Source organism: Rattus norvegicus, chromosome 4 (genome assembly GCF_021556685.1).
Source record: "Rattus norvegicus strain SHRSP/BbbUtx chromosome 4, alternate assembly SHRSP_T2T, whole genome shotgun sequence".
In the NCBI taxonomy this organism is placed as follows: domain Eukaryota; kingdom Metazoa; phylum Chordata; class Mammalia; order Rodentia; family Muridae; genus Rattus; species Rattus norvegicus.
This window is the reverse complement of record NC_141537.1, coordinates 106,204,142-106,218,868: the sequence shown is the minus strand read 5'-3', so window position 1 is coordinate 106,218,868 and position 14,727 is coordinate 106,204,142. Positions and strand designations below refer to the sequence as shown.

The 14,727-nt window shown below is 48.0% G+C and overlaps 1 long non-coding RNA gene across 1 annotated transcript; it reads right to left on the bottom strand.

Annotated features, from left to right (window-relative positions):
* Positions 1–4,544: 4,544 nt before the first annotated feature.
* LOC147994915 (uncharacterized) lies at positions 4,545–7,107 on the bottom strand. Its single transcript, XR_015686694.1, has 2 exons — positions 6,960–7,107; positions 4,545–6,833 (listed from the first exon to the last, which is right to left on the bottom strand). It is a non-coding gene; the product is annotated as an uncharacterized LOC147994915 (long non-coding RNA).
* Positions 7,108–14,727: the final 7,620 nt, after the last annotated feature.

The window sequence follows — 14,727 nt, the reverse complement described above, 5'->3', positions numbered from 1 at the left end:
TCTAAAAATTATCTCCTTATACCCTGTGATGGTTTGTATATGCTTAACCCAGGGAGTGGCACTATTCGGAGGTGTAGTCTTGTTGGAGTAGCTGTGTCGCTGTGGGTGTGGGTTTTAAGACCCTCATCCTGGCTTCCTAAAAGCCAGTCTTCTCCTAGCAACCTTCAAATGAAGATGTAGAACTCTCAGCTCCTCCTGCACCATGCCTGCCTGGACGCTGCCATGCTCCTGCCTTGATGACAATGGACTGAACCTCTGAACCTGTTAGGCAGCCCCAATTAAATGCTGTCCTTATAAGAGTTGCCTTGGTCATGGTGTCTGTTCACAGCAGTAAAATCCTAAGACACATCCTATCATGTCACAGGACTTTACCCTCCCCCAACCCTGCCACATAGCTGTACATCAGTCCTTGAAGAGAGAAACATTTCCAATGTGTGTTTTTCCTTTGTCAGCGCCTCACCCTGCCAGAAATCATAATTCTAATACTCAGGAGGCTAAGGCAGGGGTTTTGCAAGTTCAAGAGCAGCCTGGGCTACATAATAAAATCCTGTCTCAGAGAAAACCAAAATTCTTCTCAATTGGGTCTATCAAGATCAGGACAGACTGTGAATTATAAAGATGACCATATTTAAGTTCCGAGAAATCAAACAAAGTCTTGGCCTGGATCCCATAGTTCCTGAATGAGCAGTGCCTCTGTTTTGAAAGTCAGCACTAGCACCCAGACCACAGGAGTCCAGAGGGACAGACAAGCCCCAGTGGCCACCATCTGGCTGTGGTGAGAATTCACATGTTAAGAAGCTGCAGTTGGGGACAGGGGGATGGGCATGTCCATGACAGGGGCCTGGAGTTGAAGACACTGAGAGGCAAAGAGAAAGGCAGACTGGGAGACAGTAGAAACCGCTGAGATTTCCAAGTCACCCCCACATCAATGTCCACCCAGTGGCTTTTTATCTCCCCTCTGCAAAGAGAGAAATGTGTATTAGTACACTAATTTGTTGTTTGGGGCCATTTCCACCAGAAACCAAATGGCAGAACACTAGGAGAATATCGAACTCCAACAGTTCAGTCAGTGCTAAAGGCCTTGATAAGGGAAAGCCCAACTCAGAGTCTGCCCATCATTAGCCTCTGGCAATCCTGGGCACAGATCGAACTCTCTGACCCCCACTGAGCACAGCCAGGTCTTGAGGATTCCTCCCTGGGTCTTAGCCCCTCTCACCACCCTAGTCTGGGCCTGTGTGAATACGTTCCTTGGCATGCCAAGCCAAAACAGGACAGGTGAGGTGCCCATGACCTCAAGTTCACCTGGTCCTTTCAGCTCAGCTGAGGAAAAAAACACCTAAACCCATGGACACCTTAAGAGGTGGCCCAAGCTGCAAATACCACACAGGGCAGTGTAATATTTCATCAGTGAAGAGGATTAAAGAGCCTTCGTGGCTGCCAGCAGTTGCTAAGCCTTCTACCTAGCTGTCTCCAGGCTGCCAGCTCTTATGCATTTAAAGATAAAATTTAGGGCTGAGCTCAGTGCAAAAGCACTTGTTGTTATAGCAGACCTAGGTTCAATTCCCAGTGCCTATGTTGGCAGTTCACAACCTTTTATAAAATCTAGTTCCAGGGGAGCCAAGGCCGTCTCCTGGCCTCCATGAGTGCCTGAACTCACATGGTACGTATACAGTATACACAGAACCGGGTGCATACAGATGAAAACAAGTAAATCTTTTAAAATGCAAGACACACAAGACACCAGAGGCCCCTCGGTCCTTTCAGTAACTCCCTGTTGTTGAGGCATGGAATGCCATCTCTCTCTCTCTCTCTCTCTCTCTCTCTCTCTCTCTCTCTCTCTCTCTCTCTCTCCTTGTTTTCACCTCTGGACCATCTCCCTGCCATTAATTTTTTTCTTGTATGGCTCCAGACAGAATACCTTCATCTTGCTATCACTAATAGGATCCCTCCCTCCAGAACAGACCTTCACTCAGTCCCCTATGCCCCAGATCCTCCACCCTGACGTTTGTGAAGCACAGAATCTCAGCTTATCAGACGCCATTCTGTCTGGTTTTCATTTGATATCCAGAAGAAAATTTCCTTGAAGAGGATCCTTCTAAACCCAGATCATAACTAGTAACCTCCAACACGCATACACACAAACATACACACACACACACACACACACACAAACACACACACACACACACACACACACACACACACACACACACACCATGATACCTGTGCTTTCCTTAAAACTTACTGATTCAGGCTCTGGCTCCGTCACCAGACTGTAGACTTCATGAAGTACAATGAAGATCAATGTCTTTCCAGCTCACGCAACATACATAGCATGCACACACCTACAAGCACACCAGAGGAACTCAGCCTGGCCTTAGTTTAAGGGACCCTGGATTCCAGCATCTCTGGTGTAGTTCTTCCGGAGGCTTCCTGATTTAGACTCTTCTAACCACTGTTGACCCCCAGTCTCGCCGCTCTAAGAATGTGCTTTCTTTTATCACTAGCTCTAGCAAGGATGCTCTAAGCTGCCAGCTCTGCATAGTTACAAAACGGTCCCAGAACTTCGATGGAAATGGGCGTGAAAACTGAGTTCTTCATGACCTTGTTCTCACTACATTCAGGTAGTAACGGGCCCATCCACACATCCATATACACACGTAACTTAAGTCCATGCTTGAAGCAACTACCTTAAATGAGGGGACAGGCTCGTGCGGAAGGTAACCTCCCATGAGAGGCCTCCCACCTATCCCAGTGTGAAGGACATTCCTGTGTCTATGTGACACACTATTCCCAGGGAAACATGGATGCAGATGTGCTCTGCTCACCTCCTCTCCAGATACACTCTCAACTCACTGAATGGTGTGGATCCAGGGAACTAGGAACGTCATCTATTGGAACTTATGTTCCTCCTTTCCTGGAAGGCCTGAATCTCTAGACAGGAACAGCTGGGGTGACAGTAATAGAACACACACACACACACACACCATACACATACCACACACACACATATACACACATACCATACACATAAAACACACACACACAAACACACACACACCATACACATACCACACATACACATACACACACATACATATACACACACAAGCACACACACACCATACACATACCACACACATATATACACACACATACCATACACATAACACACACACATACCACACATACACATACCATACACATAACACACACACAAACACACACACACCATAAACATACCACACACACACATCCACACACATATCATACACATACCACACACACACCATACACATACCACACACACACACACACACACACACACACACACACACACACACACAGCTTCCGGTGCCAAGGCTTCAGGAACCGGTACTTCAGGAGCAAAGGTAGCCAATGGGAGAGAAGCTGTCACTCCTTTCTCTGGAAAGCCAAGAGTCATCCCTATGGCATGTTCCCTCCCTGACACTTGTGGCTCAGGACAGCACAAGGAGCAGGCAGCCTAAAGTTCAAGTCCACCAAGGACAGCAGTTGTTACCTCATTCCCAAAGCCACCCATGAATCCATTGCACTGAGACCTTTGGCTTTCCCCTTATATCCTCCTAGTCGACTCTCCTAGTCTCCCAGCCCTAAGGTGAGATTTTTATATGGCACTTCCCCAATAACACGCAGATCCACAGTGTGTCTAGAAAGGTAGCTCATAAAGGGCAGATCCAGTTAAAGAGGAAAGGAAAGTGTTCAGATGCCATTTGCCTTTTATTAAAAAAAGAAGTGGTCCCCAAACCCTGTTTGTCCTGTCTTTTAAAGACTATTTGTGTGTGTGTGTGTGTGTGTGTGTGTGTGTGTGTGTGTGTCCATAAGAGGGTAGCAGACCTCTGGAGTTGTAGTTATAGATGTTTGTGAGGTACCCCGATATGATGGTTTGTATATGCTTGGCTCAGGGAGTGGCACTATTAGGAGGTGTGGCTTTGATGGAGTACATGTGTTATGGTGGACATGGGCTTAAGACCCTCACCCTAGCTGCCTGGAAGCCAGTATTCTGCTAGCAGCCTTCAGATGAAGATGTAGAACTCTCAGCTCCTCCTGCACTGTGCCTGTCTGGATGCCATTATGTTCCTGTCTTGATGACGATGGGCTGAACCTCAGGACCTATAAGCCAGCCCCAATTAAATGCCCTTATAAGAGTGGCCTTAGTCATGGTGTCTGTTCACAGCAGTAAAACCCTAACCAAGACAGCCATATCGTAGCTAGGAACTGAACTCTGGTCTTCTTCAAGAGTAGCATGTGCTCTTAACTACCGAGCCTTCTCTCCAGCCTCCAAGCCTGTATATTCTTTAAGGTTTTATTCATAAAGTTGTTCTCTGGTGGTCGATAGACAGCCTATCACCAGATGAAGTGCTCAGGAGATGGCCACCAGCCCCTCACCCCGGCCTGCACTCACACCTGCACAGCCTCTCCCAAAGGGAACATACTTTCACAGCTGATAGGAAACTCGACCTTGCTTCAGGCTTTCCTCTAAAGATGACTCCAGTCCCCAGACATCCTTTTTAAAGTTTTTATTGCTTTTATTTATAGGGAGGGAAGGCATGTCATGCTGCACATGTGAAGGTCAGAGGAAAACGATACAGTTGATTCTGGGTCTCAGGATTGAACTCAGATAAGCCAGGTTGTCAGCAAGTGCCTTTACAGGATGAGACATCCTGCAGGCCCCTAAACACTTCTTGCAGTGAAAACATGAGCCATTAGAAGGAACTCTGACCACCATTGTCTAAAATAAAATTTAGAAGGATGGAGTTTCCTCTGGCGAGAGAACTTAGCCAAGGAGAATGCCAGGCCGCTAGGAGAATTCCAACCACTAGAGGGCAGTCTCCCAGAGCAGCTGTGGAGCCCATCTGCCTGGAGTGCGGCTCTCCCTCACAAAGCAGCGCTTGAAAAGTCTGAACTTTTGAACCATCTGTAGCCAGAGGCTGACCTCAGCTTTGAGCTACAGGGTAGCAGAACCTGGCAGGGCAGGAACTAACAGCTCTGTGGAAGGAAGGGGGAAAGACAGAAGGAAAAAAAAAAGCCAAAAAGGAAAAAATACTCAACCAGCCCCCCCCCCAAAGAAATTTTTTTTCAGGAAATTCCTTACAGGGCAAATAAAGAGAAATGGCCGCACTCTGAATCTGAGACACACACACACATGAATATGCACATTTTTAAAAATTCAGTCAAGTCAATCCTTTATGTAAAAATAAACATATCTATCTCATTAGTGCTGGGCTTGCTTTCGTCTTTAGTGAATTGTAAAATAATACAGATACAAAAGAACTTAGAATTTAGTGTGTGTGTGTGTGTGTGTGTGTGTGTGTGTGTGTGTGTGTGTGCAGGCACGCGCGCTATTTTCGGTTGCCCACTGGGACTACAGAAGAAGGTGTTGGATCCCTGGAACTAGAGTTACAGGCTCTTATGAACCACCCAGCGTGGGTGCAGGGACCAAACTAGAGTCCTCTGAAAGAGCAGAAAGTCTCTTAACTTCTGAACTATCTCTACGGTCATGAAAGAATTGTTCAAATTTCTTTGTGATTTACTGCCAGTGAATGTCTCATTTGTATCCCTATTTTATGTACTCACAAACCCGTGGTCACATAAAAACTTACTGGGCAAAAGGAGCCACGAGTGGCGAAAGATTTAAGAAGCCCCGGGTTCGACTTTCAGAAAGTCTCTCTGTCTTTTGAACCTCTCTGCTGTCGGTGGCATTCCGCCTGCCTGGGTGATACAGAGTTCAGCTTGCAGCATCCTCCTCAGCCCGCCACTCCTTCCTCTCCTCTGAAGGTCACACACATTTTCCCAACTCTAAGATGCACCAAGACACCGTTAATCACTCCTGCTGGTTCCCATCTCTCCGCTGCCTGTAGGTGGCCTCCTGGAGTTACCTTCACTGATGCCTGTCTGTTTTTTGGTTTTTTTTTGGTTTTTTTTTTTTTTTGTTGTTTTTTTTTTTTTTTTTTTCGGAGCTGAGAACCGAACCCAGGGCCTTGCGCTTACTAGGCAAGCGCTCTACCACTGAGCTAAATCCACAACCCCGCCTGTCTGTTTTTGAAAGGTTTGTGACAATGCCTCATTAGCTGAGACCAATTATTTGGTGACATCTAAACCTGCCCTTTTAATATTTAGTGCTCCATGTGGTTTCAAGCCTTTGCAGCCGGGACACCCCAGTATCCATAGATAGTTGTTCTCCAGCTCTACAAAAGGTGCGGGCCTCTCACCTGGGAGCTATCGAGCCGGATCCCATGGAGCAATAGTTACAGGCAGTTATGAGCCATCTGCTGTGGGTACTGGGAACCAAACTTGGGTCCTCTGCAAGTGTGGCAACCATTCAATAAGCACTGAGCCATCTCTCCAGCCTCTGTTGATTTCATTAATTAGAAGTATTTTTTCTTCTTTTTTTTTTAAGTGTGTGCGTACATGCATGTGTGCAGATAGGTGTTTGCATGGGGCAGAGGTTAACTGTCAGACTCTATCTTATTTCTTGAGGCAGGCCCTCACACTGAGTCAGAGACCACCATCACAGCGAGGCTCTGCCATCGTCCAGAGCTGATGTCAGTGTGCCACTACACCCAGCTTTTGAAGTGAGTACTGGGGATCCGAACTCAACTCCTCAGACTTGCACAGCAGACCCTTTGCCAATCCCAGAACGTCAACTCTGATACACGACGTGACACGATTCTCCTTGGGGTGAAGAACATGTACCAAGTTCTTCAAACATACTTGAGACCACATCACGAGATCAAGGCTCACTGGAAATCAGTGGATTCAAGGAATTTTGCTCAGCTACAAGTTTTGGAGACCTGGAAGGGAACAGGAAATCCTGACATCAGCTGGAATTGGGGCTGACCAGACTCTACCAAGCCCCTGGCACTGAAGGTCCTCCGGCATTGCCCCTGCCCCGCTCCCAGGTGTACAGTGATGTATACCTTCACAGCTACCGTCCATCTGCTCCTCAGATGCCTGGGCACAGGAAACTTCAGGTACTGGACTCTTCTCTCCTTTGCTGGAAAGTACAATTGGACTGTGGAGACACTGGCTGAAATCTTCAGCAAGACATTTTCAACTCTCCAGAGACTGTGAATTTACAGTCTCAAATCAGTGAAAGACTCTCGTCAGCTCCTATCCCCTCCATATCCCCCCACCCCTAGCTCCACCCGAGAGCAGAGGAGGTTTGCCAACAGTGTGTCAGTCTTCCCACCTACAGCTAAGTGGTTCTAGGTTAGTGTGCATTCACAGAAATTTACATAGATTGGTTAATCCAAAGAGAATTGAAATACAGTTTAAAATCAGATAAGTCTTTGGGGTCTTTCATGTAACCAAAAGCAGAAGAGCTACTGAACCAGTTCTGTGTGTGGTTCTCCTGCCTTGGTTTTTTTTGTTGTTGTTGTTGTTGTTGTTGTTTGGTTGGTTGGTTTTTCATTTTGGTTTTGTTTTGTTTGTTTTGTTTTTGGGTTGGTTTTTTGTTTTTGGGTTTTTTTTTTTGTTTTTTTGGGGTTTTTTTTGTTTGGTTTTGTTGTTGTTGTTGTTGTTGGGTTTTTTGCTTTTTGTTTTGTTTTGTTTTGTTTTTTTGAGATAATCTCACCCAGCTCAGGCTGGCCTCGAACTTGCTATTCGGATGAAGACAGCCTTGAGTTTTCCCTCAGCCTTTGCATCTTGGGATCTTAGGCCTGTACCATCACCCATTGGTGCAGCGCCAGGGATGGAGTCCAGGGCTTCACATATGCTAAGCAAGTGAGTGAGCCTTTCCTGAGGACCTCAGTTCCACACCTAAGAAAGGAGACATCATGTCTGGATCCCCTCTTAAAAGGCCCACACTCCAGCACCTGAATTCCGGTAAATGTTGAGACCACAGCACCCCTCACCTCCCCGGTTTTAATTCTAGTTCTCGTTCCTGTCAGGCACCTGTACCCAAGAGATAGGGACAGGTCCTGCCAGGGACTATCCAGACATCATCCAGTTCCCCAAGGAAGGCAGCAAAGGGGGAATAGAGTCAGTAATTGCACGGCCAAAGCTGCTTACTTTTAGCAATTTAACTCTTTAACTCTTTGCCAAAAGCTGCTGACTTCTGACATTTTAACTCCTGCTGACAGCAGCAGGAGATTAAGAAAAGGAAAAATTAAAAAAAAAAAAAAAGCTTAGTTACTTGGCTCTTTCCTCTCTGGCTCAAGGGCCCACTGTTGACCAGGCAAGAGGGTCAGAATTGCCTAACTCTTCATGAGCAAGAGAGAAAAGGAAAGGAAGACAGACAGACAGACAGACACACACACACACATACATACATAAATAATAAATTAAACATCTCATAAAATAAAACCTCTTAAGATGAGGAAAAGGAGGAACAAAAGGAAGAGGAAGAAAAGAAGTGTGGGCTGGCGCTTGCTCTTACAGAGGACCGGGGTTCAGTTCCCAGCAGTGACTCACTAGTCACAGTCACTTGTGAGCACTTGCCCCAGACCAGTAATCATGGCTCCAAGTAAATGCTCCACGGGGATGACAGATGGGAGGACCACAGGACCACAGAGGGTTAACTCTCATCTTGGAAGGTTATCTTTTTTTTTTTTTTTTTTTTTTGGTTCTTTTTTTTTTTCCCCCCGGAGCTGGGGACCGAACCCAGGGCCCTGCGCTTCCTAGGCAAGCGCTCTACCACTGAGCTAAATCCCCAGCCCCGGAAGGTTATCTTAAAGGAAGTCATGTGCAAACCGAATCCACCCCAGCCCTAGGATATCACAGGACAAGGTCACGAGCTGAGAGAACACCGTATGTCTACACACAGCTCACTGGCCTCTCGGTCACCGGTGAGAATGTACCACTGACAGTGGATGAACAAGTGTGTGTGTGTGTGTGTGTGTGTGTGTTGTGGGGTAAGTGCCCTGTGGAGGGAGGTGATGGATCTTTTCCTTACCCTTTGCTGCAAATCAAACCTGCAGCGATCAGGATCTCCCGTTCAAGGACCTTCCAAACCCATCATAGAAAAAGGCGGGAACACCACGCCCTTCAATCCTGGTCAGTTTCAGACTTGAGACAACTGCTTCGACTGGAATTTATGATGAGGCCATACAGGAGCATCTAATAAGTCACACTTCTTTATCCGGCAAGTGGCAGCTCCCAGAAGCAGAGTTAGCTTTAAAACAAGAGGCCTGGGAAGCCAGGACTACCTGGTGCTAACTCAGTGTGACTCAAGTGAGGCCTCTCTGCTCACTGACCTCCATGCTTCTGCCCCACCACACACTGATGAGAAAAGATGGAGACCAGCAAAAAGCAGCAGGAGGCTCCACAGGAATCCACAGATGGCCCTTTTCTGGACTGACCAAACTCCTCCCAGAGCCTGAATGCCTTTCCTCCCACCTCCGAAGACTGTGCAGGCCCAGACCCAACAGCTCCGGTTCCACTCCCCCTTACCTGCTCTAAGCCTCACTAACTAGACACCTGTGATGTCAAGAGCTGGCTTCTTCCTCAGCATTCGCCCTGCCTCTCCAGCCAGACCACAGACTCCTGGGACAAGAGCTGTCCCCACCATGCTGTCCTGTCCTGGAACTTTCTAGAGAATTCTAGTAAACATCCATTCATGGTAGCCCCAGCCTGCAGGCTAAGGAGTACACCGTTGCATGGGAACTGGGAAGGTGTGTTTCCTGGATCTAAACTACTGCTTAAGGTTTCATTTTATGGAGATAAGAAGTGGGCAAAGGGCTGGAGAGATGGCTCAGGGGTTAAGAATGCTGACTGTTCTTCCAGACGTCCTAAGTTCAATTCTTGGTATCCACATGATGGCTCACAATCATCTGTAATAGGATCTGATGCCCTTTTCTGGTGTGTCTGATTACAGCTACAGTGTACTCTAAATAAATAAATAAATAAATAAATAAATAAATAAATAAATAAATAAATAAATTTTAAAAGAGGTGGGCTAGGAGCTGTGTGTGGTGCACTCAGTGGTCAGGGTGGTGCTGGGAGTTCACCAAGTCTCAGGCTCCATCCCCAGTACTGCTTAAAGCCTGCATAGTGACACGTGCCCGGGACACCAGCACTTACAAGGTGGAGACCAGAAAATCAGGAGTTCAAGGTTATCCTTAGCTACACAGTAAATTTGAGACCAGTCTGAACTGCATGAGACCATGTTTCAAAATAAAGCTGATGAAAATGATAAATATAATAAAATCAGATTTTAAAGGTTAAAAAAAGTAAGTGTACTTTTCCACCAAGAGAATGAACTTTTAGGGTTCTAGAGATAAACTTGGCAAGAACCACAGAGACCTGAACCAGAGAGAGGGTTGGGGCAGTACTGGAGGGGGTGGGGCAGTACTGGAGGGGGTGGGGAGTACTGTAGGGGGTGGGGAGTACTGGAGGGGGTGGGGCAGTACTGGAGGGGGTGGGGCAGTACTGGAGGGGGTGGGACAGTATTGGAGGGGATGGGGAGTACTGGAGGGGGTGGGGCAGTACTGGAGGGGGTGGGGAGTACTGGAGGGGGTGGGGCAGTACTGGAGGGGGTGGGGAGTACTGGAGGGGTGGGGCAGTACTGGAGGAGGTGGGGAGTACTGGAGGGGTGGAGCAGTACTGGAGGGGTGGGGCAGTACTGGAGGGGGTGGGGCAGTACTGGAGGGGTGGGGCAGTACTGGAGGGGGTGGGGCAGTACTGGAGGGGTGGGGCAGTACTGGAGGGGTGGGGCAGTACTAGAGGGAGTGGGGCAGTACTGGAGAGGGTGGGGCAGTACTGGAGGGGTGGGGCAGTACTGGAGGGGGTGGGGAGTACTGGAGGGCATGGGGTAGTACTGGAGGGGTGGGGCAGTACTGGAGGGGGTGGGGCAGTACTAGAGGGAGTGGGGCAGTACTGGAGGGGGTGGGGAGTACTGGAGAGGGTGGGGCAGTATTGGAGGGGGTGGGGCAGTACTGGAGGGGGTGGGGCAGTACTGGAGGGGTGGGGCAGTACTGGAGGGGTGGGGCAGTACTGGAGGGGGTGGGGCAGTACTAGAGGGAGTGGGGCAGTACTGGAGGGGGGCCACATCTGGAAGGAATGTGCAATAGTTAGCACCATCTATTGTCAAGAGGAAACAGCTACAAAGAAATTGTTCTTCACACTACATCATTTCAAACAGGACCACTTAGACATCCTTGAAAGGGTAATATGGGTGTGTAAAAGATCTTTAAAAGCCATTGGGTGTCAAGTTGCAGGCCTTGCCCAATGGAACACAGAGGGCAGCCCTGGGACTGTTGACTGCACTCATATTGGCTTAAATATCCAAGCCCAGATGTAGACATGTCTGGGTCTCAAGATGAAAGACCAATGCTGAAGAGACCAGGGCTGTCCCAAATGCTATCACAACCCACCATGACACCTGTAGGGAGGAGCACTGTGGTCACATAGGAATGTAAGTGGTGGTAGGTGGTAGCTTCCTGTAATTTCGGCTCTCAGGAGGTAAAGGCAGGAGGATCAGAAATTTAGGGTCATCCTAAGTAGAAAGTTTGGGGCCAACCTGGGATAAGTCAGGTTTTGTCTCAACAATTTTTAAAAAGAGAGAAAGACGAGGAGAAAGAGACCTGCATTCTAAAAACCAAAGGCATGAAACCCACAAGAGCCAGACAGAGTTTAAAGGAGTTAAGGGGTAGCTATGAGGCAACAGGGAGAAGTGGAGAGTGTGGACAAATGGAGAGGTAGTACTGTCACCATCCAAAGGGACAGTCAAGCTAGGGCTGTAGTTCAATAGCAGAGAGTTTACTTGGCATGCACGAGGCCCTGGGTTTCATCCTCAACCTCGAAATTAACTTTGGAAAAGTCAGTACTCCGTTCAGCCAGCTGCTGCCCTGTGTGTGATTGCTAATTCAGGACCCCAAGTCCTCTGGTGGAGCAACAAATTTAGCCCACCCACCCCTCCCCACCCATACCCCATATTATTTCTTAGTTCTTATATATTTGGTTGTGAGCCTAGCCTTTAACAGCTGAGTCATCTCTCCAGCCCTATTTCTTAGTTCTTAATCATTGCCAACTGAAACTCTATATATCCTAAACCAACCACCTGAAACAACTGAGAGCAGGTCCAGCCCTCAGCCTCCCTGGGCAACTCCTGCTGAGCTTCCTGTTTCCAGCTCTGCTCTTTCAGCCTCTTTGGGAAGCACCTTTGTCCCTGGGAAGCTGTGATGGTTTGGATCTTGAATGCCCCCAAAAGCCCATGAGTCAAATCTTTGTTCCCCAAGCCCATGTGCTACTAACAGTAAGAGAAACTTGAAGAGGTGGGGCCTAGTGAGAGGAATTAGGTCATGGGGGGCGTGTCCCTGAAAAGTGTGATGGCCAATTCTGATTGGACTAAGAAACACCCACAGAGACCAACACTGAGAAACAGAGTCTTCCAGACAAGAGGGATCTGAAGCACTCGAGAATTGACAGGAGCTGCAGATGCCTGCACAAGAGCTTCACCAGACCCTGATAGCAAACACGTTATTGTGAGTGGGGAAGGGGCCCATGAGATCCCACTAGCAGCTCAGGAGATGCAGACAGTGGGTGGCTCCTGGGGGAGGGAGATGGCCCTTCAAGGATGTGGTGGCTCTCAGTAGGTTGTCTTACTAGGGCAACTCATTTGAGTCTCTCTCTCTCTCTCTCTCTCTCTCTCTCTCACACACACACACACACACACACACACACGCACACACACACAGGTATGCACATGCGTATGCACACACACATTTAAAAAAGACATGAGGGCTGGACTGCAAGGCTTCTGAGGTAGCAGGAGATGGTCTTAGAAAGCACACGTTGAAGCTGCCCTCCCTGGGGCAACATCTGACCGTTGGTGAGGGCCTAGGTGATGTGGAGGTGCGTGGTGTTGCTGTGGAGTGCTTCCCTAGAATTACCAAAGTTGGCACTCCCAAATCCTCGTGTATGGCACATAGATGATGCCAAAGAGTGGTAGGTAGTAGGTCTTGCCTGATGACCCACCAGAAAAATTTCAGCTCGCTTTGCTCGAAATAAAATAGTACAGGAGAGTAGGGTGGGTCCGGAGCCTGAGAAGAAAACGTAACTGGAAGACACAAACTGCATCATAGGCTAAAAATGCTCAAAGTAAGATTTAGACTTCTGCTCCAGGGAGAGCTGCCTTCCCAAAACAGGATCCAGTTTTCCAGCCATGTCAGCATTCTTTTCTATTCAAACATCAATTCATACAACGACAACAAGAAAGCAGTATCAGTCACCAGCTCTGAGCTTGCCCCATGCATGTCCTAGTGATGAACTGACCAGAAATAGAAGGGAGTCCAGAGGAGGCCAAGAGCGCGCTGGGCACTGGAAGCTGAAGAACTAGCTCCCAGGTAGACTTGGCCTGTGCCTTCAGAGTTGCCAGTCACAGAGGCTCTCAGCTCTGCCTCTGCATTGGAGTCACTTGCGAAGCTTTGGGGCACAGCACCTGAGTCCTGCCACACACCAATCAGGATATCTGGGGCAGAGCTAGAACATTAAAGCTTCTAGTACCCCTATGGTTGAAACCATGATCCCAGTGAGCCCCGACCTCACAGCTTGTTCCTGTCTCTGTAGGACATCGACTGTCAGCTGCACTTCTCTTGTACAAAGCCTCCTGATTCAACGGCAGCAAACTGGACTCCCCCAGCAGGCTCAGAAGCTGAACAGTGTGTGCGTGCATGGAAGGCCAGGCCATTTTACTCTTTGCCTTGGAGATCTCTCAGCAGACATTAAGTGTCCAATTATGAAAAAGTGCTGCCTAGTTAGGGTTTCTATTGCTGCAATGAAACACTGTGACCAAAAAGCAGGTTGAGGAGAAAGGGTTTACTCAGCTTACACTTCCACATTGCTGTTCTCGCCAAAGGAAAACAGGACAGGAACCTGAAGTGGGAGCTGATGCAGAGGCCATGCCTGGGTACCTTGTTTCCTACGGCTTGCTCGGCCTGCTTTCTTATAGAATGAAGGGCTACCAGCTCAGAGGTGGCATGACCCACCATTGGCTGGGCCCTCCCCCCATTGATCAGTAATCGAGAAAATGCCTCTCATTTTCTCATAGAGGATGAATCTCACGGAAGCATTTCCTCAACTGAGCTCCTTCCTCTCTGATGACTCTAGCTTGTACCAAGTTGACACGTAAAGCCAGCCAGTACAGGCCCTATTTAAAGAGGTACTCAGGACTGCTCTCAGAGCTCAAGTGTAAAGGTCAGACATACAAGAGGGGTGAACCACAGACCACACCATTTAGAAATGCAAGATTTCAGGATTAAAGGAAGGAACAAAAATATGTGCCCCTTACAGAAGGCACTGACTTCTGGAACCTTCTCTTTAAAGTGCTTACCTGGGCTGTGTGTGTCCATGTACAAGATCTCATTATGTATGGCGTGTTGCATAAAGTTGGTGCAAATGCTGAATTTTGAACCATTCCTCTATGGGGGAAATACAGGCTCAGTGGGGCGCACCTGTGATCCCAGAGTCTAGAAGGCAGGGGGAGTTCAAGGTCATCTTTGGCTACACGGCAAGTGTGAGACCAGCTTGGACTACAGGAGACTCTGTCTCATACATGCATGCATGTACACATACATACATACATACAAGCATGCATGTATACACACAACTTTTTCTGTTGCTGTAACAATATATCAACCGAACTGAGGAGGAAAAGGGTTATTTCAGCTTACAGTTTAAAGTCCATCATGAAGGGAAATCAGAACAGGAACTCAAGGCAGGAATTTGGAGACAGGAACTGAAACAGAG